Here is a 23,346-nt window from a genome sequence, read left to right as displayed (position 1 = left end):
CGGAGCCCACCGCCTTCCGATTTTTCTGGACCCATCAGGCAGAGAACCTGCGTGACGTTTTTCTCGAAGTTTAATTACCGTATGCTAATTTCCTTGCCTACTACGTGATTAATTAAAATCATATTTTCATAATCATTTGGCACTGGCATTGTTTTAGAGTGATCGTGATCCCCTAAACAGTGTCTGCAAATAAAGTCGCCTCCACCGCAGGCGCGGGAGGCGAGGCTGAGACCTCTCCGTGTTTGTATCGCCGCGATTGGCAACAGAAGTGCCTTATTTACACTAAATACGCCACAAGGTTACCGCGCGGATCAACGTCATTTCATCGCTGATGACTCCCTTCAACGCCCAGGCTCGGGCTGGTTCTCCGCGTCCCGCTGTCCGCCGAGATTCACCCGGGAGTTCCCCCCCCCCCAGAAAAGAAACAGACTTTAAATAGTTTCGGGAGCAGGTAAGAATCACGCTTTTTTTGCTCTCCCTTCTCTGGCTCTGTCCCTGCGTGGCGGTCTCTCTCTCTCCCTCTCGGCTGGATAAAAAAATTCTTTAGTCAAAGGCAGGAATGCAAAGTAGTGACAAGCGAAGGGGCTGATATATGTCTCAGTAACGAGTCTGACAATCAGAATGTAGCTCTTGGAGAATAGATAGATTTTAATAAGTGTGTTTACATCAGCTCAAGGTCAGAAGCAAGCTGCGCCGTGTTAAATGGTTTCTTAGTTGCTAGACAGAGAGAAAAAATGGACGATCACACACCATTCTTTGTAGATTATTATATCAAGGGTTCAGTCTCTGGCTCATCAAAGCTAAATGCCGCAAGACCTATCTAGTTGCTGTGAATTATGCCAGGGCGACAATGGAGAGCGTTTTTAATGGTACAATGCATTTCACCTACCAGATAGGGGGAGGCCGAGCGGGGGACAGGGATGTCTGCGGGGCTGGGCGATGAGTATCAATGAGCGGGGCCACCCCGAGCAGAGGCGGATGAAAACGCAGCCCGCCCTGGCCCGGCCGGGCTGGGGACAGTGCGCGGGGCTCTGCCGGGCGGGCGGGAGAGGCGCGCTAGCAGGGCGCCGGTCCCCCCTCAGCCCCGGAAAATGATCAAGTCAATCATGTGGACATGTTTCATTATTCACTGAACACAATCTTTTACAACGCTCCGTTTACGTGCCCGAGTTTGCTCCCGACGCCCGCGTCTCGATGTTTAAGGTAAGGAAAACAAAGGTGGGGGGGGCCCGCGGAGCGAGGCGGCGCTGGGGTGGGGTAGGGGCGCGCGGGGCGCGCGGGGGTGGGGGCGGTGCCTGGAGGTGGCAAAGTGAGTTTGGACTCTTGGCGTGGCCCCCACCCCTCCCCCTCCCCATCTCGGCGAGGCCTGCGCCCGGTTCCTTCTGGCCCCATCTCGATTAAAAAATACGGTCTAATTAAATAGCCGTGGTGGTGACGTTGGCAAGACGAGCTGTCAGCAGGGGGGAAAGAGGAAGAAGCCGAGGAAGCGACCGCAGCCGGGCACCCAGGGCTCTGGCGAACTTCGGCGGCGAGTGGGACCCGCGCCTGGGCCACCGCCTCCCCCGCCCGCGGCCCCCGGACCGTTACTTTGAAAAGCAGTCGCAGGGCCTGGCGCCCAGCGCGCCGGTGGGACCCGGCGACCGGCCCCGCTGCGCCCCCGCCGGAGCACGGCCGCGCGCTCACGGCCCCGGGAAACTTTCGCTGGGGTCTGGGGGTCGCCCGAGGAGGGGGAAGCTGCGCAAACTTCTGCTCAAGTGACTTTCCCCATTTTCCCCGGTGCCGGAGACGCGGGCGCCCTCTCTCCCTCTCCCCCTTCCCGGCTCGCTACGGTATCCGGCCCCCGCCGCGGGTGTGTTGGGGGGGGGGAGGGAGAGGACAATTTGTAATCATTTTTTAAAAAAAGATCAAAGTTAACTGATGCGCACGCAGTGTGAAAGTTGCGGACGCCCGGGGCCCCGGAGACCTGCCATTTTGTGTGTGCACTGGCCTCCGGCGCCCCGGGCGCCCGGCGAGGCCCAGGCGGGGGCGCGGCAGGCCGGGATGCGGGGTCCGCGCAGCCACCGAGCGAGGCTGCGGCGCCGGCCAGCGCAGGCGGCGCCCGCAGCACGGACCCCCGCCCAGCTCCAGCCCTGGGGCCCAGCCAGGGGCCAAGGATAGGAATCAAGAAAGAAATAAGTAACAGGTTATGGAGGGAGCCGACAGCCTGGACTGCGAAATGAGGCCAATCAGTGAGGGGCGCGGGCGTGGGGGTCTGGAAGGCTGGGAGTGGAGGGTCCAGGGTGTCTGGGAAGAGCTCAGTTTGCGGGAACAGACCCCCCATCCCAGATGTATGACGGGGGGGGGGCAGAGATCTGCACTGATAAACCTTTCTGTTTGCGTCAAGACGTTATTATTATTATTTTTTGAAGACGTGGAATTGAGGAAAACAGCCGTGGGCGGGACCGGGATGTATTTTAGGCAAAACGGGGTGGGGGGGCAGATTTTCTTTGATGATGAGTAGGAAAGTGTCCAGATCTCCACGCGCCCATCTGTTGCAGTTTTGCAAATAATTTAAAATATAGATATCTCCATATAGATGGATGTTCGTGAAGCCAAAGGTGGAAACACAAGCGCCGCCAAGTTAGAAAAAAGAAAGGCAGAGGGTGCAGGGCGGGGAGAGAGCTGCCCCCCACCCCCAGCTCCTCGGAGTAAACTCCAGAAGGGCTCTCTTTGGGGACAGGTGGAAAGTTGTGCCCCCCCACCCCCCCTGCATCTCTGTGTTGTGAGCGTCCCCTCTCGTCCGCCTCTTGGGGAGCCTGGGCGCTCTCCTGTGGCCGAGGACCGCGGGGTGAGGGGCGAGCGGGCAGGTCGCAGCCCCGCGCGGAGGTCGCGGCGCGGCCGGGTTTTGTTTGCAGGATATTGTTGTGTCTGACGGATGCTCACAGGAGACGTGATTTGTCAGCTGCCTTCATTTTCACTTTAGCGAAAAACACGGCGGCTGCGCGGAGTCCTGGCTTGGGGGGCTCGGGCGCCTAGGGCGTGGGGTGCCGGAGGGGGCGCAGGGAGCGCGCTGGCGGCGGCGGGGCAGGGACGCCGGGCGGCCTGCCGCGAGGGGCGAGAGCGCGCGGGCGGCCTCGGGCTCCGGTGCCTTCTCGGGCCGCCGCCGCCGCCGCCGCCGTGCAGTTTAGCGGCAATCCGACAGGGGCCGCGTTTGCTGAGCGCATGGGGCCATCCGGCCGGGCAGCAGGAGCGGGCCGCCGGCGGTGAAGCTGCGGGGAGGGGGCCGGGGCAAGAGGGTTGGGGAGCTGCGGGAAGAGAGCGGGGCTGGAGCGCTCACCACCCCTGCCTTCTGCGTCCGCAGCGGGTCGGGCAGCCCCTGGAGCCCTGGCCTTGGCGCCCCCGTCTCCAGCCAGGGCTTAGGTGAACTTGGGGAGGGTGAGCGCGCACGCGCGTGCATGTCTGCGCGCGCGCGCGCGGTGCTGGTGGGTGGGGGGTGCTGTGAGGGCACTGTTTTCTTTCCAGTTTGATATGAGCTGCCGGGTCCGTACTTTGAGCCCGGCTTTGCTCGCGGCCGGGGTTGGGAGGGGGCGATCTTTTCCCATCACTCACATCTTTGTTCATTGTTCAGAGTGGAAGGCAGGCGACTTAAAGAGACGAAAGAGGAAAGGGGGGTGGGAAGACAGAGGAAAAACAGGGGGGCAAAAGAAGGAGGAAGTGAGGAAGAAGAGGGGGCAAAAGAGGGAGGAAGAGAGGCTGGGGGACGGCGCCCCCGCCCGCGGGGTCGGGGCGGACCGTGAGACCGTGGACCGCGCGGAAGGTCTCCGGGAACGTGGACATTACCGCTTTAATGAACTTCGCGATGCTCGGCGGCTGGACCTGGCGTAGCCGTGACGCGCCCCATAAATCTGCCGGCCCGGCTGCTCTCGAACTCGTGCGGTAGCCGCCTCGGACCCAGCGCGCGCCTCCCAGTCCAGCGGAGCCATTTGCATAATTGGATTTTTTTCCTTCTTCTTCCTCCCCGAAACTTGTTGGAAAACCGCGAGGACCTGCACGTTCGAAGGCGGGTGCCAAGTAAGTGCTCGGCCGCGGCCTCCGTGTGCCCCGGGGTCAGCGCGCGAAGCCCGCGGGCGAGGTGCGGGGAGAGGCGCGCGGCGTCCGGGTGGGCCTCGGCGGTCCGTTTCGTAGCTGGGGGACCGCAGCCTCGGGCTCCCGGCTCCGGGCTGGCAGCTCCCGCAACTTTTTTCCCCTCTGTCTGCTGACTTTCCGGGGCAGGTGAGGCGTTCGGGCCACGTGTACCTGCAGTGAGCTCTGGAGGCGACTCTTGGGCGCGGTGGAGTTGGGCATCTCGGTCCGGGTCCCGGGTGGGCGGTCGGTCCCACCGGCGCGGAGCGGGCAGAGCTGCGAGCGAGCGGCCGGCCGGCTGCTGCGGCTGGGCGCGGGGAGATGCGGCTCCTCGCCCGATCCTCCCCCATTATTCCGAGGTTTGTGTCTCTTGCTCTGTGTGTGTGTGTGTGTGTGTGTGTGTGTGGTCGCCTGTGCATGAAAAAGAAAGAAAAGCGACTCAAACGAGAGCAGGAAGGGCTTCTCCGCAGCTCGCCCGGTTCCCCCAGCATCTTCTGTTCCTGCTGCTTGTTTGCTCCAGACAGGGTTACGGAGAGACCCACGGTTCTGGTGGAAATGCCACAAATTCTATGGCCAAATTCTAGCTGCATTCAGAAAATGCCAACCCCTGCCTGTCCAGGAAAGTGGTTTTACAGCATCTCAAATATTATTAAAAATACATAATAATAATATTATTATTATTATTATCGGCAGTATCCAGAGCCTGGGCCGGGGGAGTCAATTTGCTGGGAGAAAATGATCTCCCCAGTCCCAGAGCTCTGGGAACTTGCTGCGGCAGGACCCCGGGCCCAGCCTGGCAGGGGCAGGGGCAGGGGCAGGGGACTCGGCGCCTGGCCCAGGGGGTGGAGGGGGTGTGTGTGGCTGCCCTGTGGCCTCTACTTGGGGAGCGCCCGGGGCTTCTGGCTGAAGGCTGCCTTAGTTATGATGTCATCCTGATCTCCGAGAGCAAATGTCTCCTGATTCCACCATTACCCGCCTGGCTGATCTGCTCGGTAACGACGGCGCTGCCGGCCCGGCTCTGACAAACGCAGGCCCCAGAGCTCTGGGGGCTCACTGTCCCCAGCTGAGGACCTCGGGGCTGCCAGGAGCCTCACCCCGGGGCCCCTGCCGGGGGGACCCTGTCGTGCTGCTGGCCAGACGTGACATGGAGGCAAGGCCCCTGGACTAAGGGACCCCTGTTGGCCCAAAGTTTGGAAAACTTTTAGAAGGCTTTGATTTCCAGAACACCTTTAATCTGGCAGAACCGGAGTGCAGCTGTGACGGGGCAGAGGCGGGGGACCTGGCGGGTGGCTGGGACCCTCTCTGGGGCCTTGTGTGGGAGAGCGGACCCTGACACCTGCCTGCTCTCTGCAGTCCCTCCCTGGGGCTTTATGTTAATATCACTGCACAGAAACCAGATTTAGTTGCGCATTTCTAAATAGTGTACAATGATTTAAGATTTCTTTTGATTTACTGTTCAAATGAAATTTGCATAAATGGGATGAAAACGAACTTAACATCTGGGCCTGTGAAAGAGGTTAGTACCTCATATGTCATCTGCAGAGAAAGCCTTTAAAATGCTTCCCCCCTAAACCGGGTTCGGGCAGACGGCTCCCGGAGACATCAGTGGTAATTACGGAGGACCCGGAGAAGGCGCGCTCAGCACATTCCCATTCTCCTGGACCGCCGCTCCGAGAACACACCTTGTTCTGCGCCCAGCGTGCCGAACTTCGGCAAGGGCTTCCGATCCCCACCCCTCAGCAAGTTCACTGCCGGCCAGGGCGCTGTTCACAGGAGACTTAGGGCAGGTGGGGAACCGTCTCAAGCTGCTCTGGTCCAAGCCGGAAGCCAGAAGGCCCACGAGAGAGGGCAGGGGCGTGGCCAGGACATGCACCCCACTAGCCTCTGTAGCCCACAGCTGCTGAAAGGCGGTGCCGAGATGCACAGTCGCTGCCTGCTGAGCCCCCCAATGCTGACCGACTTGGCGGCCTGCTCTGCCCGAGGAACCCAAAGACGTCTCCGTGAGCTCAGACCGCCAAAACCCAGCAGCCCATTCAAAGGAACTCCAAGCCCTTTTGAGCAAGACAAGCTGATCTCCGGCATAAGGAAGTCAGCTGTCCCCAGGCATGGCTGCCTTCTGCCCAGAAGTTGGCTGTGAACAGCACAGGTGTTTCTGGAGAGTTTGGAACGGAGGGAGGAGACGGCAGCGATGGCGCCCATGAGAATGTAGATGGGCCCTTTTTTTCCTTTGGAAGAGGATCATAAAAGAAGAAAGCAAATAGATTTATTTTTCCAGTTTGAATGAGGACAATTATAGCTTTTTAACATCTTTGGATTTAGTGTGTTAATAAGCCTCTTAAGTAAGCTGAAATATCAGCTTGCGTTTTGTTCTCAGCATTATTTAAAGGGAGGCTCGACGGAAACGAGAAACGGGTGAGGTTCCCGCAGGTCGGCCTCCGTCCACGCGGAGGGCAGAGGTCCCCCGGTACCTCTGCCAGGACCCGGAGCCGGTGAGTGTTCGGCCCTTCGATCTGGGTGCGAAGGGCCCGGTGCTCAGGCAGACCGAGGCCACCTCCCCGGCCGGCACAAGTTTCCTGACGTCGAAGGGACTCCTCTGTGTCCTGGGGGCTCCAAGCTGGGACCCCCCACACTGCCCTGCAGACCTAGCTCGCTCCGGGACAAGCTGCTGCTGAGGCGCCAAGGAACTGGGGGAAGGAGCGGCCTCAGGATGGTGTCTGGGGGTGCAGGGCTGTGCTGACTGGTGAGGCCGATGGTGCGTTACCTGCTTGGGTGGCATCTGGCTGGGGCTGTAGGGAGAGAGGCCCTCGGTTGGTCGGTCGAGGGGGAGGGACTTGGGCCCAGGCCTGGCCTGGCCTGCTGGCTCCGAGGGCCTTCGGAGGGGTGAGCGCGGCCTGACGTCGGGTGTGCAGGCAGGTGGAGCCAGGCCCTTCTGCTGGGGCACAGACGGGGTGGGATGCACATCCCTGGGGCACATCCCTGTTCTGGGATGATGTCCTTCCTGCCCACGATGGCACCGCCCGGGTACGTCGGCGAGTTTGTGAGAGCCGGCGTGCGGTGAGGGCAGTGCCAAAGCAGCCAGAGATGGAACGTGGAGGGGCCGTCCACGCTCAGACTCGGGACCCCCGGACCTGCAGGCCTGCTTTCCTAGATCGCATTCATGTTTGTCCCCAGATGAAGACAGACTTGGCTGGAAGACAGCTCAAGAGACTGGGCCACTCGGGAGCCGCCTGGCTCCGGCCCAGCCCTTCCCTGCCCCCGGGGGGCGGGGCCTGCTGGTCCAGGTGACACCATCTGTCCGCAGACCCCCATTGACTGTCCACCACAGCGCTTCCTCGCGTGGGGGCCCGGGCTGGGCTCGGCTCGCCCTGCCAGCTGCTTGAGCATCCACACCCCTCTTCCACTTTTAGAAATCATTGCACATTTTTGGTCTTTCCTGTCGGTGTTTTTGCCACTGCAGAGGGCATGGATACTTGGCTTTTCTCAGCCTCTGCACCTGCTGGAGGTCAGGTTTATTTGCCCTGAGATGAGATTCAGGTGTGGCTTTGGTGGAACTTGCTGGACTCACCTGGCACCATTTCTGTGGACAGGGTGTCACCACGGTGACATGGTGGACATTGCCCACTTATCACAGACGCTGTCCTCTGTGTGGCATCCTATAGACCCCCAGTTGTGACAATCAAACCTGTCTCCAGACATTTCCATACGTCCCCCTGGGGGACATTGGCCTCCACCTGCCGGGCTGTGTCCTGGGCGTCTCAAGGGGCGAAGGGAAGTCCGGCCCTCTCGGGCGGCCGAGACCGGGGGGCACAGATGTGTCACGATGACCTGAGACTCCCGGGACTCTGGCCCTGCTCTGAGCAGGGGGCAGACACGAGGGGTCCGTGAGAAGGGAGAGCCCCCAGGGGAAGAGGAGAGGGGCTCCCGCTGTTGCTCCGTCGGTGACGCCCTGAACAGGCCCGGTGGGTGAGTGCCGAGCCCGGCCCCCCTGGCCGGACGCAGAACTGGGAGAGGGTGGCCGTGGCCGTGAGGAGGCGGCTCCTTGGCAGCGCAGCTGAGGCAGACGCAGGCCCTGAGAGCCCCACTGCTTCCATCCTTGTGGGCTCTTCGTGGGGGCTGGCGCTGGATTTGTCCCCATTTCAGGAAGGGGACCTCGGGGACGGAGCGGGTGCTTGCTGGGTCCAGGGTCAGAGCCTGCGCCTCCCGAGGTGGCGGGCTCCAACCCTGGGCTGCAGGGCCGCACTGGCCACCGCCCTCCCTGGGACACCCAGCAGCTCACCTGCAGGGTCCCGACGCTGGGCTTGGGGGCTGAATGGGCAGGCGGTGAAGGCCCTGGGCACTGCAGCAGCCCCCGCTGGGGGACGGGGCCTCCAGGTGGCTGTCGGAAGGAAGGCCGAGCAGGGGCTGGAGAGGAGCTCGGAGGTGCAGGAAGGCGGAGCAGTGTGTGGGGTCCCCTCTCCACCCGCCTGCTGTCACGCAACCTTCCGGGGAGAAAATGAAGTGTCTTTGAGACACGGGGACACCACCGCCGTGGGCCTGAGCCCGCACAAACCTGAAGGCCTTCGGTCAGGGCATTGCAGCCTTGGCTGCCTGTGCCGTGTTTGGCGGGGTCTTTGATCACCGAGTTGGGCTGCCCCTGGCCGGTCCCTCTTCCCGCTGGCTCTCGGCCGGGTGGTGCGGGCCTGGCAGCCCCACGCGGCGTCACTCTGCGCCTCTCCTTCCACCCAGTCGGGACCAGCAGCCCCTTCCCGAATTTCTGAGCCTGTCTGGCTTTGTTACCAGTCTGCACGTTCACCCCCCCCCCCACAGGATGAAGTCGCTCCACCCCAGGGTCAGGGCCAGTCCCCAGCGTCCCCAGCGTTGAGATGGACCACAGAAATGCCCACTCAGCCTTCCTCATTCTGATGTTCCCTCGTGCCCGGCTGAGGGCCCCCTGTCATTCCCACAGACCAGGATGGGGTTTCGGTTCACGCAAGGCTGGATCGTGGGTGGGGCCCTCAGGGCTCGGCAGGGATTGTGGGGGCCGACTTTCGGGGTACCACTGGGTAGGGGTACAGAGATGGCCAGTATCCCCCTCCCATCACGTGTGGCTGAGGCTGATTGGAAGCCAACCCATGCCACTCACCTTGCTGCTCACCCCCCGCCCGACCCCTCCACCAATCCAGTGCTCAGAGCGCTACAGTTCAGGATCTTCCTCCAGGCCTCAACCCGCCTTTACCACGGAAGTTCCCAGTGTAAACCGGAACTCGCTACTTGGACAGCAGATGCATCGCCGTAAATTTGTGTCCGAGAGGGAGAAAATATTTGGAAACTATCAGCTAAATTGTATCAACTATAGAAAACCACACAGATCACAGACCACATAGACATTACACACGGAATTTAATCCGCTTGAAAAGCTTAAATTATTTAATTTTATCTTTCAAAATATCTAGAAACATTTATTCCTTATTGGCACACATGTTTCTGGAATTCTCTTTAAAATTTTAATTCTTGATTGAAATCTTTTAACGTGAAGGCAGGCAAAGCCCCCTGGTCCGCTACAGGAGGCTGCCGAGGCTCCAGAGCCGGGTGAGAAGGTGGGGCGTCGTACCGAGATCACAGCCGCCCTGCCTCGGTGACTGCCTTTTCTGCCAGGGCTCCCAGCCCGGAGCACAACCTGTCGACGCTCAGAGGCCATTTCCTCGGCCTCCGTCTGCCGGAGCAGTGTGCATCTCGCCGGCCGGCCGGCCAGGGCTGGAACCAACGTGTCCCCCATCAGAAGGTCAGCGCTGGGGGGTGGCAATCCTGCCGGCGGCCTGGGAAGATGTCAGAGGTGGGGAGAGTGTGTGGGGCTGTGTGGGGAGCAGAGCGGGTGCCGAGTGGCCCCCAGCCCCGGGGAAGCCCCAGCCCTGCCCGCAGCTCTCCTGGGCTCTGGGTGCCGGGAGTCTGGAGTAAAAAGCCAGACACTGTCTGCAGCAGCTCCTTTCTGAGATCCTGGATTTGACAACTTAATATCTATTTTCTGTGTGCGTTTTTTTTTTTTTTTTTTTGCTGTGTTTCATCGCCCCCCTCCCTGCCAATTTCTTCCTTTTCAGCTGTTTTGCCCTTCACACAGGCGTTCTGAAAGTATGCTGAAAAAGCTTTTGTTAAAGTTTGGGGGGGCGGGACATCGGAATTTTAGTCCTGTTCAAAAATTCCCAGCCAGCATATTTGGGAGCAGGAGAAACACAGTCGCGATGACACGAACGTCTGCGTCCCCTTAAAACTGTGCCGTGGGGGCTACGGGGGAGCCGCCCCCCTTTGTGTGAGAGCTGTGTCCCCAAGGAAGACGGTGGCTTTTTGAGTGCGTGACAAGGGGCGTCTCAGCCCGGTGCGTCTCCTGGGACGAAGCTTTGGTGCCGTGGTGGGTGGTGGCGCGGCCTGTCTTGGGGGATGGGGGGTGGCGTGTGCCGTGCCCGTGGCCGTGTTCAGTCCTGTGTGGTGTCCGTCTGGGGAGGCCAAGTGGTGTACCCCAGACTTTAAGGCACACCCCGTTTCAAAAGCCTCCCTGAAGCACCGGCTGCCTCCTGACACGCTGCCCTTTCAACCCCGGGGGCCGGCACCCAGGCCTGCTGTCTCCCTGCCGGTGTCCGAGGTCGAGCGGTGCTTGGGGGCTGCGGGCGCCCGGCACATAGGCCTCGCTCGCTCTGCCATTCAGGTGGGAGGGACCAGGCCCCGTGTGGGTCCTGGGGACAGCGGGGGCCTGCCCTTCAGGAAACTTTTTCCTCCTTGGCCTGATAATACTGCTCAGACAAAAACCATGTAATTGTTGTGTGCCATTTCCAAATCCCACCTTCAATAAAATAATTCGCTCGCTGATCTAAGGAACGAGGGGTTCCCAGCTGGTTCTTTCCTCCGGACGGCCGGTGGCCTTGGAATTGGGCTCTCTGGCTCCCTGCTGGGGGAGGCTGGCCTGGGGGGTCACTGTGAAGGGGCCGGGCGGCCGAGGCCCTAATGCACACTCCTCTCAGTATCAGAGGGCCGAGCCGGAGCCAGGGCCAAATCCGAATTCGACCGTCTGTATTGAAACACGCGGACACTAGTGTGCGTGTCCGGCTGCATCTCAGAGGCAGGTGAGCTGTGAGGCTGCGGGACTGGGGAACCGAGTGTCCCCCCTCTTAGTAACCTCAGGACAGCACCCTGCGAACCCTCAGGCCAACTGCAGGATCCCACCTGCCTACTCACGGTGCCCCGGCTCCGGAGGGCAGAGACTGGGGGGTGTACCCTTAGTGTGCATTTAATTTCCTCCTTGAATTTTTTGCAAGGGTGACGTGGCCCCGCATTGCTTGATGTACCAATATCTGTGTGTTAGGTTTGGGGCACAATTAAATTTTTAGGGATGTTCCCTCTCCTGCCACGATTAAGATGCTGGTGCCACCGAGCTGGAAACATTGCGTTTGTAAATGAGGAAGAGCTCGCAGCCTATTTGTGTGCCGTTTTCCAGACGGGCGATTAAGCGCTGGGGGCCGGCGAGGCGGGACTAGGCCCGCCGCCCCGTGCCGCGCCGCGCAGGCGCAGACTGTGAGCGGAGCGTTCCCGTCGCTCGACTCAGTGTTCTCATCTGCAGAATCGGAACGACTCCTCCTCCCTCCACACGGCGTCTGCATGAAAAGAGAAAGCGGCTAATTAATGAGTCCAGAGACGAGCGCTTCCACGAGGGGTGACTCGTTTTCGACGTTTCGTTAAATCCTTCAGAAATAAACTCCGCGCGAGAAATGAGGGGCTTCAGTTGCCTGCAGAGCCTGGGAGAAGGGAGGGTTCCCTGCTCCTCGATTCGGGGCCTGGTCTTCGGGGTGTTCACCTGGGGACCAATGAGGCTTCGAGGACAGAGGACCCTTTAGGTTTTGGAAGGTGTGTTTTAAAGGGGCAGAGGGGCTCGTGGCGGGGTGCAGGGTGGGGGTGGGGCTCATGTCCTCACTAAGCAAGAGTCTCCAGCCCATCACACACTAGCACATGGCACGCACGTGCACACGCACATGCATGTGTACACGCAGCCTGCTGGTTGCTGGAATCTTCACGGAAATGGGGTGCCCTGCTCTTCATTTTTACTCTGAACCAGAGCCCAAGGCCCCCCGGAGTCCCCACTGGGCCTTCGATCGCGGGTTCAGCCCTAAGCAGCGTGAGCTGAGGCCCCCTGTGTGCAGGCAGCATCGTGCTGTGGGCGGAGTGGAGTCACCTCCGGCGGGAGACACGCGCAAGTGGACACAGCAAGGTGACTGCTGAGGTGCCCGGGCTCCACAGCGCACACACACACACACACACACACACACACACACACGTGTGCACACCGGAGATGCATACGCATCGCTGATTTCAGGGGGCCTGGTGTGTGAGATCAGTGCGGTGGGCTGGTGGCAGTAGCATTCGGGATGGGGCAGGAGAGGGGCGGAGTTGGAGGACTCCTGTCCTTGTCTCCGGGACAGGAGGGTGGGGTCCTGGGCCGGCTCGCCCTTGCTGGAGGGGACCTCAAATCGATCCCTGAGGGGAAAAGCCCACCATCCTCTGCAAGGCGGGGGCACCCTAGGGAGAAACTCGGCACTGCTGGGTTCTGAGTAGCGTGTGTTGCTCTCGACACCCGGCCGGGACCTTTGAACAGAGCCCGCCGCCGAGAACTGAGGCCCGTGGGACAGATGTCCTGGGCCTCTCTCCCGGTTCCCGTCCAAGGGGGAGCTGTAGCAGCCTTGGCAGGTCCCCAGGGGTGGGTGGCGGGGGGGCTGGAGGCCCGGGACACGTCTCTGCTCACATCTGTCTGGGGACCATTACCACGCTCCCCAGTTTGTTCCCTCAGATCGGTCCCCTGCTGGTGGGCACCTGACCCCACGGTTCTCGCAGCTCTAGATGAAGTTCGGAGAGACACGGTAGTGATCATTTCAGTGGTGACGGCCGAGGCCTGCGGGGGGCGCTCCTCTCAGCCAGGTGCCACTCGGAGGGACTCGGGGTGAGAAGGGGCCTGTCAGGCGAAGGGTGGAGTCCGACAGACGGCGGGGACAGCCTGGGCAGAGGCCGGAGGTGGTGGCAGAGGCTCCAGGAGAAGGAGGAAGGGCAGGGTGGCTGGGGCTGGGGGTGTCCCTCTCCCAGGGACAGTGAGTCCTCTTTATTGGAGGCAGGGACTTCTGGTTGGGAGACCCCCACCCCCGGCTCCGTGGGTCTGTGGGGAGTGCAGCCGGCCCCGTCCTGCAGCCATGGCCTCTCTGCCCTCCAGGGGTCTTCCTTCAAGGGGTCCCTCCCACCCACCCTCCAGCCCCCCACCCGCTCTTCTTTCTACACCCCACCTACCCATCCATCCATTTTGCGAACACCCCCGAACGTTGCCCCTGGCCCGCCCGTGGAGGAGTGAGGAGACACAGTGGCCGCAAAGGCGAACGTGACTGCACCTCCGTCACCTAGTCCCTGTCACGCCTGCCTCTCAAGTGGCCGTGGGCCGTCTACTCCCCTCCGCCCGTGCTGCACCCCGCTGCCGGAGCACCCCATGCAGTGCTGTCGGTCCTGCCGCGGCTCTGCCTGTTCAGGTTGAGGGGCTCCAGGGACAGGGGTCACCTGGGGTCATGCCTCAGCCTCTGCACGTTCCCCTTTCTTCCTGGTCACAGCCTCAGGGGTGCTGCCTTCCACCCGTCCCGTCCTGTCATTCCTGCATGTGGCACTTTGTCAGGCAGTGGGTCGGGGGCCGGGTGACGAGGGAGATGGCATGGAGCCGCCCCGAGTTTGTCCACGATTCAGGGGTCCTGGCTTGTGGAGCCGGTTCCCGCCACCCCACTCTTCCTGGGGTTCACGGGCACCTCCCCCTTCAGGAAGGGGACGGCTGGTGCGTGTCGCTTGCAGGTCCAAGGGGGACCTTGTCACGTGGGGCTTGGAGCTCACTCCTCACATGCCTACGATGGCAACTTCCACGCTGAAATTTCGGTTTTGGTGGAAAATCAAGTGTGTCCAGGCCCTTAGGACGCTGAACTTCTCCCTCATCATTTGGTTTTAAATGCTTAAGTACATTTCGTTAAATAACTGTAAACATCCCAAATGGTCTGCATACACATCGTATTTCACACCATCGGAAGAACCTCCGTGTAAAACATTAAAATGTAAATGACTCAATAGAAAAATTATGGAAACGAGTGCAAGACTTTTATTGCACTTCCCGAAAAGTTCCTTGAAGCCCTCCCCCCTCCTCAGCAGAAATCTTCGCTGATGAGAGAAGAGGAAAACTGGTGAAGGGCACCAGGAAAAGTAGTTGTTTAGCAGAAAGGAAGGAGCAGACCTCGGTGAAGGGGAGACGTGCCCCGGTGTCGCCGAGCAGCTCCGTGGCCGTCTGTCCGTGTCGTCTGCCCGAACGTTGTCAAGTGATCGGGGTCAGCACGCAGTTAATCACGTTCACGTCTGTGCTTCCGTTGGAGTAACATTTTACCCAAGTAGGTAACTATAGCTCTGAATGCACGCGTGTCTTATGACATTTGAGCCAACCATGCTTCCTTTTCCTCGGGAAAGCACGTCAGTCTGTAGTAACCGGCAGTCGTCCGCGAGGCCCGGTCGTTTCATCTCCGCCTCTGCCCTGACTTTCCCTGCGGTGTTCTCCACGCGTCTTGGAAAGTGACACGAGATGCCTTTTCCCATAATAAGTAGCAAGGAAACGGGATAATGGCACCTGATACTTCTAATGAAAAACACGGTGTCTTCCTCCCACGTAGAGAAGAGTGCCAACAATGGGTAGGATTAAGTAAAATCAATATTTTGACGGGGCTCCATTATGTCTGGCTCGTTAATTTGGAGAGAACTTCTCCCTTCCAGCCTACATCCCAGAGTGTCAGCGAATAGCAGCTCCCGTGTCGTCCCTGGTCCCAGCACGCGGAACGCCGGGCGAGTTATTTTGGAGGAAAATGATTTTTGATTCCGCAGATGTGTAGCGACCGCATTGTGTGGGTTTTTGTCTTAGGGAACAATGACAAAGTCTCGGCCTGCTGTCTGTGTGCACGGAGGGCTCGCTCCAAGCTCTCGTGCGGCTCAATGTCATGTTAGGTCTTCACGTGAATGAACCGTATGTGTGCACGTGCGTGTGTGTGCGCTTCCTTCACACACCCCCTCCCCCCCCAAGGCCATCTTCATGGTGGTTTTTAATTCCACCCAGTTTCTCCCACATCCTCTTCTCCTAGAAGAAGCCAGAGCTTCTGATTTCTGAGGACCGATGGCTGGAGATTGAGGTCAATGCCGGCACTGGCTCAGGCCGCTGCGGCCGGGCCCACGTGACAGTGGATCGATCTGCACAGGCCTGAGACTCTTCAGTTGTGCAGGGCCCGTGCACCCCGCCCGCCCTGCTCCCTGCGTGGCCCGACGTGCCTCCCGCGGCATTTCTGGGCCCGGCTCCGGCCACTCCTGCCCCCAGGTGCGGTGCTGTGTCCTTCGGGCGGAACCTCACCTCTTGCTGGGCACGAAGTGTTTGCGTTGCCCTGGGCTGCGCTCTTTGTTCTCCAGAGACCACGCCGGCCTGGATTTGGAGCAGCGGGTGATAACACACAGTGTGCATTATTGATGCGGCTTTAATTGTCCTATTGACGACTCACTTGAACTTGGAGAAGCATGCTAATATTTATCATCCTGTGAACTCGTGTGCGTTTTCTTGACCAAAGCCATAATTACAGGACCGCCACACCGAGCTGTGTGCACCCTGCCGCCTCCCCTCTCCTCTGCGGGGACCGAGGCTGGCGGGCCGGGCACCCGGGAGGAGCCCTGCCCGCTCTCTGCTCAGACCCCTTCAGCCCCAAGGTCCCCTGACGCTTGTCCCTCTGGAGCAATTGGGCCCATTGCACCTTGCCCGGCACCTGGCCAGCAAGGGAGTGGAGGGAGGGCCCACCTGAGCAACGGGGAGGGGGCAGCGCCGCCCAGGTTTGCGATGGCCCCGACGTTTGGGTTCTGAAGACACAGCTGCTTCTCTCCTTCCGGGACCGACAGAGCAGGCTGGGAGGATGTGGAACAGGGTGGACTGGGATTGGGGCCGCTGCGCTGGCCGAGGGGCAAACATCCACTTGAAGAGGATTTTAGAAGTTCAAGGTGACGGATGGAGCCTTCATGGTCTTACATGTCCACCTCGCTGTCCCCGCCTCCTGCCCTGCTCCCCTCATCCACGAGGCTCCCGTCCCACCATCCCTGGCTCCCTGGACCTGCTGGCCAGGCCGCCCACTGGGCCTCCGGCAGCACGGCCATTCCTGATGCCTGCTCCGGCTCGTCCCTGCCTCTCACTCAAAGGCCACTTCTCTAGAGAGACTCCCCTCTGGCTCATGGTTCTGCAGTGCTGTCCCCGTAGCAGTCACATTTCCCGACTCTGCCAACCGTCACCCCGCTTTCCCTGCTACCCTCCCGTAGAACCAGACCTCCCCCCCCCAGCCCGGGGCCACTCCTTCCACACCCAGGGCAGACTCTTGCTGAGGCAGCTGGCTAGTTAATCCCTGCTTTTTGAAAGAATTCTCTTTCCTAAAGAAAACTAGGGATTGGGGAGTTTGTCCTTGACCCTTTGAGCCAGTGTTGTGTTCTGTGGCAGAGTGTCCCATGACACACCCACGGTCCTTGTTAGAGATGGGAGTGGAGTGGACTGGGGGACAGCTGCTCCTAATGCCCAAGACGCGGTCACTGTAGGAATTCGGCGGGGAAGTTGTCCCTCTATAGAAAATATGCCTGTGTGGGGGTCCCTTGGGAGGCACTGCTCAGTCAAGGGGGTTTCTTGCGTTGTGGCCGTGAAGGCGTCCCCCCCAAGCCACTGCCCTGCCCGGCGCCTTGTTGACGGTGGGCTCCGCTGTCCCCGCCCCACCTCTCCCTCCACATCAGTACGTTGGGCACGGATCCTTCGCCCGGTCCTTGGACGCTGCTGAGAGCCAGCTGCGTGGGGCCCTGATTAGCACAGTCCTCGTCGTCACGGGCTCCGCACCCGTGTCTTCAGCAGCTCTTGACGGGGGTCCCGGGCAGCGGCGCCTCGGAGCCCGGAGGAGACGCGGTCTTGACGCCCTGATTGGCGAGGCGCTCATCTGAGTGATGAGCAAGGTGGAGCAGCCCCACTGGCTTCAACGAGACACTCGAATCACAGAGCGTGATTGCAGAGGGGGAGGGACGGCCACCCTGGGTCACGTCCCGTCGCCCCAGCGACTGCCGTCTCGGGGTGCTTGACGGTGCCTGTGCACCCCCTGAAGACTGTTTCCCGGGAGCCTTGCAATTCCTCCTCCTCCTCCCCGCAAGCCCTCCGCCCAGAATCCCACCGAGAAGCAGCAGAAGGGACGCACCCCTGGCCCCGTGGCAGGTCTGCTGGGCGAGCTGGGTCACAGGGCACTTCCCCACGTCTGTCTTCTCTGCCACCAGAGTGAAGCCCCCCGAGGACAGGAGTCCCCTTTCTGTCCTGTCAGCGTGCCAGGGTCTCCCGGCCCCTCCCCCCCGCCCGCCTCAGGCCGGCCCTGCAGGATGGGAGAGGGCAGTGGGCAGACGCCTTAACAAATGACCGGGGGAACTAGGAAAATGGGTCTTTTGAAAAGATTTAGAATAATTTCCCAGTGATGTGTTCGTGATTTATAGACCCCTTGGGCTAGAAACTATTTGCTACCTCCTTTTTTTTTCAATTCAATGAGTAAAATAGTCTGCTAATTACTTTTAAAAAATGAAGAGCGTACGTCCCTACCAGAGCAGCTGAAACGACAGTTACTCACAGCCAGGACTTTGGGGCAGGGGGTTGCTCATCATGAGCGGGTTCCTTGACCAGTGAAATAAGAAGCCTTTAGGGCCTGCGCCTCTTGAGCATGATTTTTTTCTTCTCAAATTAAGGAGGTAATGCCACCCCCCCAGCAGAGGGCGGGGTAGTGGCTCCGCCCACTTCCTGTTGGGATTTTGGCGTTGCTATCCTGTGTCCGCTGTACAGCCTCTTCCTGGGGCGTCCCTGTCCGTCCCCAGCTTCCTGGGTAGCCGCTGCGTCCCAGCTCTTGGATGCTGTGGGTGAAGATGAAGTGCATGTTCAGGGCCCCCCCCGCCCCCCAGTGTGCTCCCGGAGGTCGGTGTCCAATCAGAGCCACAGGCAGAGCAGAGACACAGGTCTGGGCGTCAGCCTCGCTTGACTTTTCCCTTGGGTGACCGTTTACCTTGCTGACTGCTTGTCCGTGCAGGGAGGAGGTGTGGCTGGGCCGTCACACAGAAGCCCTGGCAGAGGAGGGAGAGACTGGGGGGCAGGCTGAGCGTCCCCATCCTGGGCCCCACCCCAGAGCCCCATATGCCGCAGTCCACGGACCCCAGTCCGGTCCAGGGGCGCCCAGTTCTGCTGTGACCATTTATCAGATGGAGCTGGAGAAGTTGTCACACGTCGGAAAACTCTGCTTTCTGCTTCCTTGGTTTTGCCCAGGCCGTCCTGGTTGGGGAGCATCGGCAAAACCGCACAGTGTTTCCGGCCACAGCCACCGAGGTGATTCCAGGTGCTTACGTTCCCGGGAACCGCTCCCTTTGCAGGACAGGGGGCCCGCGTGCTTTCCGGTGGGCCTCCTTCACTCCCGAGCGGGGCGGGTTGGTGGCAGTGGGACGGTGGCAGCAGGGTCTCTGAGGAAGCGTCACCCCTCAGGCCCTTGGGCGATGGATGCCTGGCCCTTTTGTCTCTTTCGGGCCCCTCCCCAGAAGGGTGGTGACATTGAGCAGGATGAGCAAGTCATCGCCACGCGCAGGCTTCCCATCAAATGAAAGCTCTCAGTTTTCTGCCCAGTGTGGGCTGAGCCCCTCCCGAGCCCTGGGTGGTGCGTAGTTGACGGCCACGCAGCCTTCCAGCGCTTGTGAGTTTCCTGGGCATTTCACCGTGGGCCTCCGGGTCTGGGGCGCACAGAAGCGCATCCGGCTCACCTGCCTTTGGGCGTGGGGGGTGGCCTCCCCGGAGTTTGCCTGAGGAAGAGGAAGGTGGGGATCCCTCTTTTCCCTTCAACTCCTCTGCCAACACCCGGTCGGTGCCTGGGCCTGAGCTTCGAAACCGGTGGGAACAAATGTTGTAGCGTGGCAGCGAATTCGGACGCCGACCCCAGGGAGCACCGGGGTGCGGGTGGGTGGGCGGCAGGGTGCTGCACAAGGTCCGAATTTCCCGCCACGGAGCCTGGAGCTCGGGGTCCCAGGGTCGTGCCCAGCCCCTGCCCCCAGCACCTCCCCGTCTCTCTGTGCCGTGATTACTCAAAGTCACCACGGGAACACAGGGGCAGCTGCCAGCCACCCTGTGCCCTCTTGGGGAGCAGAAGTGGAGGCCAGGTGACACCCCAGGAAGTCAGTCACCAGGCCCCGGAGCCTTTGGCTGGGGAGAGTCCAGCACAGTGACTGGGAAAACTTAGTTCCTACACACGCCCAGCGCTGGGAAGGTTTTGGGGGACAGCCTTTGAACGCCGTCTTCTCTCGGCTCAGACAAACGTTTTCTGAGCTGCCCTCTTGCCAAGTAGCTGAGATGTAAGAACATGTTTTCTATTGATTTTTTAAAGCCATTCAGGACCCGACTGGTAATAACAGGTGTGACCCGTGCCGTTTCCCAGGCGGTCGCCGGAGTGCGGAGCCTGTCGTGAGCCTCTGATGTTTGGGACGTGCATTCTTTGAAGATTACTTCTGACGCGAGGCGTCCAAATCCTTAATTCACGATTCTGCCTCTTCCTGTGGTGTTTACACTCCGCCCCGGCGGAGGGTCGCGGTGGAGGAGGGCCGCGGAAGGGAGCGCGCTTTGAGGAGTGCTTTCTCACGTGGGCTTCCTTCAAAGACCCAACCGGCGGCCCTCACGGAGCTGGGCTCTGCGGTTCCCCAAACGGGGGACGTAGACACTGGTGGGCCGTGGGAAGGTTTGTCCTGTCCTGCTGACCGTCTCATGCCCGGCTGACCATGGGGCACGAGGCCTCATGGAGCAGGTGCTGGTCGGGGTGCCTTTGGGGTGCTGGGGCACGTTCCTCTGGCATCCACCTGCCTCCAGAGTGCTTTCCTGGGCTTTGCTGGGGGTCCTTGTGGGCTGGCAAATGGGGGGGCTTGGCTGGGGCTGGGCGCTTGGCCGGGGCTGGGCGCTGAGAGAGGCGAGGGCCCCCCACTCAGAGGTGTCTCTGAGCTGTGCAGCCCAGGACCTGAGGGGACGTGTGGACTCTGGCCCTGTGTGGCCTCTCCCCGGTCTCTGGGGTGGCTGTGGAGCCCCTCTCCGCCACACCCTGCGCCCTGGGACCTGAAAGTGCGTGGCAGATGAGAGGACAGATGGACTTTTAATTATTCCACCCATGATGGTCTTGATGCTTTTTATTTTTGAGGGGGCCAGTTTCACGTGTCACGTCCTCAGAACTCTGATTTCATTCTGCTGTCCTGCATTTTGGGTCAGTCTCCCAGGCTCCTGTGCGCTGTCCATCACGTCACCAGGGCTCAGAGATGATGGCCTCTCTGGCGGATGTTTGGGGGAGATCTGCACCCCGCCATCCTGTAGATCGGCTGCCTGGATACTTAGCTTCCCCGTGGTTGGTGGGGAGCCCCCGCGGGTCACCTTGGTGTCGGTGCCGAGCGGGGGGGGGAGACAGAGTTCTATCTGTGGCCCTTGGTCTCAGTCCTGCAGGACTATGGGAAACCACCTCTCACGCATCTGGCGTCACCCACAACCTTGTCCCCTTCGTTCACCGGGCAGTGCGGGAATGACGGTTCGTGGTGGAGCGCAGGATGGGCCCATGATCTCGCGTGGCCCGGCGCTCACGGCTGCTCGGCTTGGCTCCGCCTGCACAGGCCCGGCTCCGCCTGCACAGGCCGGGCTCCCAGCTTCTCTGCGAGGAGCCGTGGACGCCGAGTGAGCATGCGCAGGTGTCTGGCGCGGGCCCGGCCCCTTCGCATCTGGCTGACTCGTCAAAGGATACCTTGGCCTTGGAATGATAATAATATTGAATTCTTCTAGCTTTCAAAAGCACCCGATGTCCCCTTTAGGGGGCACTCCCCGAGGTCTTTGGTGGCCTGGGCTGGCTTTGGCCACACTTGACAGCACCTTCCCGTGGGCCTGGAGGACGCTGAGGGGGCAGGGCCCGGGTAAGAGAGGCGGCGAGTGTGCCAGGGCCGCACTCCTGGGCCCGGAGGACCAAGCTGGGGCCTCTGCCCACCTGAATTCAGTCTGCCTGAGAGGCCCGTGCCTCCCTTTCCGGTGAGGAGACCCAGCGACTCCCGTTCACAGGCGTGCGTGATGGGGAGGGGACCCTCAGCCGGCTGGATGGGGGGGCCGAGGTGCTGAGGGCGATGGAGACCAAGACAGGTCGATTTGGGGCCAGATCCCTGCTGTTTCCCAACCCATTTCGTCATCCCTCCCCCGGGAGACAGGAGGGGGGCAAATTCCGGGCTGTCCGATTATTTTACAAAGTGTCCAGTTATTTAAAAAGTGGCTGAGATTCTCTTAAAAGTCATTGAGTAGTCACTGCATTCGTGTGGTGAGGGTGTCTGAGGTGGTGACGATGGCGGTGATGACGGAGGGCGACAGGCAGTTGGAAAGGCCTGGTGGGGTTCCTGCGGCCCGCCCGGGGGGCTCAGCTGCACCCCTGGGGGGCCTCGTCCGTCTGCCTCCTTGTCGAGGGCGGGCAGGAACCCTCGGTGGTGGACCAGGGTCCGGGAGAATGATAAATACTGTTAATATGCAGAAGGGAGAATTGATTTAAAAAATGTGCCTTTGATTCTCTAATCTCTGACATTGAGACATTTTTTGAAGTCTGTTGCTATAATTAGAATTCTATAAGCCATTTCACGTCTCTATCAAAATTTTAAGAGACATAGAAAATCTAAGGATTTTTTGGGCTTGTGATTCATCACTTCAGCGAGAGCCCCTCTGTGGGCTGGGGCTTGGAGTGACATTTGGGGGCTGGGACACGCTCTGTCACAGGCCCTCAGGACAGTGGCCGGCCCCCTGCCCCACGCTGCACAGCAGAGCTGGGGGTCCGGACGCTGCTGAGGAGTGTCACCCCTACCTGTTTGGATTCGTTAGTGGCAGCCCAGATCTAGGTCTGCACAACTCAGCCGAGGTGACGGTGTGGCGTCCCCACCTATAGGCTGTGCGGGCGTGTTGTCCTGGCTGGGCCGGGGTGGCAGGGAGGAGCGGGGGCATTTGGTGTATGGGGACATGAGGCCCAGGTGAGCCACGGCTGCGCTTTGAGATGGGTAGTTGGTGACCTGTGGCCCGCGGGCCACGAGAACCTGCCCTTTGTCACAGGGGAAGGGGACAGGCCGAGCAAACCAAAGCCTCGTCGGGTTTCTGAGTCAGAAAAGATGCTGATCTCCACCTGAGGGTCAGTTTCTACTTGTTCCTCCCTAACGCAGACGCTGTTCCTGTTCTTTAAAAAAAAAATCAGTTTGGAAAAAGACCGATTTAGCCACATCGAGTGGGGGGGGGGGTGAGTCGGCATCGCGCCGTGGCGATTTGCATGGAGATGAGTCCACTTGAGCCGGGCTGAAACTCGTCCCTAACAGAATGTTAAACACTCGGTGAAAAGAAAGATTACGTCTATCTGGTTACACCATTCCTTGATCTGTGCTCCGAGTCACAGTGCCATTGTCTCTTGGGGGAAGGCGGAAGGTTCAAATACCCACTATCTCTCCCCCCGGTGCTCGGAACGCGGCGCTTTGAAGTTTTTATAATCCATCTGTCATCTTCCAGCAAGGAGGGCACATGTTCCGTACCACTCAATTACCGAATTCTCCTGTGCCAGCCCCGGCGAGGCAGGAAGGAATGCGATGGGTGGCGGAGAGAAGCTGTCAGATACACTAAATTCCTTGGATTCACGTGGACGCGTGACTCCAGGCGGGGAGCACAGGCTGTCTTTTGTTCGCGTGTTAGGGACGCACTTGGCATTGGGGTAGTGAGCCTTTGATTTTTTTTCTCTCCCTCTCTGTCTCTCTTCCGGAGTGTTGTCTTAAATCGGATTGTTCTTGTTTGAAAAAAATCAAAAGAAAAAAGAATCACTCAGCTCTCCTCGGGAATGTGCATGGAAAGGGGCTGTTTGCCTCCACCGAGCCCAGGGGCCCGGCGTCCAGGGCCCCGATGCAAAGTGGCTGGAGGCTTTGGTGTCTTGTGGGTTCACTATGGTGACAGAGGGTGTCCCTTGGGCTGCGGGATGATGGGGACTGGAGGCGGCCTGCTGCACAGAGAGGCGATTTCACCCTTGTCTGGACCAGGAGCCTGGATTGGGACGTGACCCGCAGCCGGAGCCTGAGAAAGTCTGCCCGGACGGAAAAATCTCTAAAACGGATCATTTCAGGTGAAGGCGA

General features: G+C 60.2%; 1 protein-coding gene across 4 annotated transcripts in view; it reads left to right on the top strand.

The window, feature by feature from the left end:
• The first annotated feature begins 396 nt into the window (after positions 1 to 396).
• ZNF536 (zinc finger protein 536) overlaps positions 397 to 23,346 on the top strand; it is a 316,452-nt gene continuing 293,502 nt past the window's right edge. For 2 of the 4 annotated variants that reach the window (XM_037142973.2, XM_053672200.1), the window contains exon 1: positions 1,137 to 1,203. The gene's annotated coding sequence lies outside the window, so the exon portion shown is untranslated. Of the gene's footprint in view, positions 452 to 1,136; positions 1,204 to 4,010; positions 4,051 to 23,346 lie in introns of those variants that run through there. The other 2 variants (XM_053672198.1, XM_053672199.1) reach the window with 2 other exon arrangements.

Source organism: Artibeus jamaicensis, unplaced genomic scaffold (assembly GCF_021234435.1).
Source record: "Artibeus jamaicensis isolate MK-2021 breed Jamaican fruit bat unplaced genomic scaffold, CSHL_Jam_final contig_755, whole genome shotgun sequence".
Lineage (NCBI taxonomy): Eukaryota > Metazoa > Chordata > Mammalia > Chiroptera > Phyllostomidae > Artibeus > Artibeus jamaicensis.
The sequence above is the reverse complement of the archived record's forward strand: the minus strand, read 5'-3'. Positions and strand labels throughout refer to the sequence as shown.